This window comes from Muntiacus reevesi, chromosome 7, assembly GCF_963930625.1.
Source record: "Muntiacus reevesi chromosome 7, mMunRee1.1, whole genome shotgun sequence".
NCBI classification, from domain to species: Eukaryota; Metazoa; Chordata; class Mammalia; order Artiodactyla; family Cervidae; genus Muntiacus; species Muntiacus reevesi.
The window spans coordinates 42897519-42899016 of NC_089255.1; the positions used below are offsets into that span (position 1 = coordinate 42897519).

Here is a 1498-nt window from a genome sequence, read left to right on the forward strand (position 1 = left end):
AGAGGGGTAAAAATAATGTCCGAGAGGTCACTGGCGCTAAAACCACAGCTGACAGAGGCTGTGTCTACCTGAAGACCTGGAGAGGCAGTTAGCGGGGAAGGCTTGACTTCCTCGGCGGGGCCTCCTCCATCGAGCATAAAACCGGCGAAAGACCGGCGTCCCGAGGGGTGGATGGGCAGGTGGGTGCGGGACAGGAGGACTGGAGGAAGTAAGGACTCGCTAAGCCGCCTCCGCTGGGACCGCCTCCTCGCGCAGTGGCCTCCCCTCCGTCGCTCCGAATTACTAAAACGAAGCTCAGGCCAAACTGCCGACCCCCGCCAGCCCGACTGAGCTCGGGAGGCAGAGATACCCGGGAGCGAAGGCCGGTGTCAGAGGGGGCCATTATGCGAGAACTGGGGGAAGCTGACAGTGTCCCCTCGCGCCTTCGTCTCCGTTTTGCTGGGGAGAGCCTAGATGGCTGCAGTCCTAACATAGCATCCATCTGCGGCTCACCTCCCTCCCCAGGACCCCGGAGGCGTGGCGAGCTCGGCTTTCTCCCGCCTCTGACTCGCGGCACCCCTCCGCGGGACGCTTGGTTGGGCCCGGGGCGGGGCCTGCAGGCGCTCCACGTGCGGTTGCGAGCTCCACGCTCTGCTGCTGCGGCTTTGCCTCTGCCCCCGCCACCTCGGGGCGGGCTGGAGGCGGAGCCTCAGGGGGCGGGGCGGGAGGCGGGGGCGGGGCGGACGCGGAGCGCTCGTCTGGCTGCCCAGGGCAAGGGGCTGAGAGAGTGGGGCAGGCGCGGCGCCGACAGGAAGGCAAGGAGAGCTGGGAGTAGTCTGACGCCCGGTGCTGCGGACCTTCTCCGAGGTAAGAGCAGGAGCCGGGTACCCGGGAACTCCCCTGGCCGACCTCCAAGACCGGCCACCGCGCCCCGGCCGCTCATTCTGCCCCCTGCCGGCCGGGCGGCGGCAGAGGCTGGACGGGACCTCGGGAGGGCTTCTGGAAGTCGCGAGCCCAAGCCCAGGCGGTGTCCCCTTCTCCGCGTCTTTCTTCTCCTTCTCCTCCCTCTCTCAGCTCTGGGCGTCGGGCACCGGACTGGAAGGAAGGTCGCTTCTCGGCGAGTCGGAGCTCGCCCACGCCGGGAAGGGAGGACGGGGCCCCGGGGCAGCCGAGCCGGGCAGCGAAGAAGGCGCGGAGCCTCGGGCAGCCTCTGCGGCGAGGCGGGAGGCCGGCCGGGACTGCGGGCTGCGACCCCGGGATCGGTGCTCGCGCTCGGCTCCCGGGTGGTCGGGCTGGGGACGCCTGCCCGTCACGCCCCGTTGCTGTGTCCGGGCGGCAGGGCCAGCTCTTGAGTCCCGAATTCCTGGGTGCCGCCTGTTGTGCGCGCGCCGGCCCGGGCAGCCCGGCTGCGTGAGGGGACCTGAGCGCGGCGTCTGTCCCACCGTCCCCGTAAGTCCCTGGTCTGGGGAGCCGGAGACTGAGCTCGCGCTCGGCGACGCCGGAAGGGGGCCTCGGTGGG

At 70.4% G+C, this 1498-nt stretch overlaps 1 protein-coding gene across 3 annotated transcripts in view; it reads left to right on the plus strand.

Moving 5' to 3' along the window:
• The first annotated feature begins 704 nt into the window (after positions 1–704).
• The window catches only part of FRMD6 (FERM domain containing 6), a 78996-nt gene continuing 78202 nt past the window's right edge, over positions 705–1498 (plus strand). For 2 of the 3 annotated variants that reach the window (XM_065940324.1, XM_065940326.1), the window contains exon 1: positions 705–846. The gene's annotated coding sequence lies outside the window, so the exon portion shown is untranslated. Of the gene's footprint in view, positions 847–888; positions 1429–1498 lie in introns of those variants that run through there. The other variant, XM_065940325.1, reaches the window with a different exon arrangement.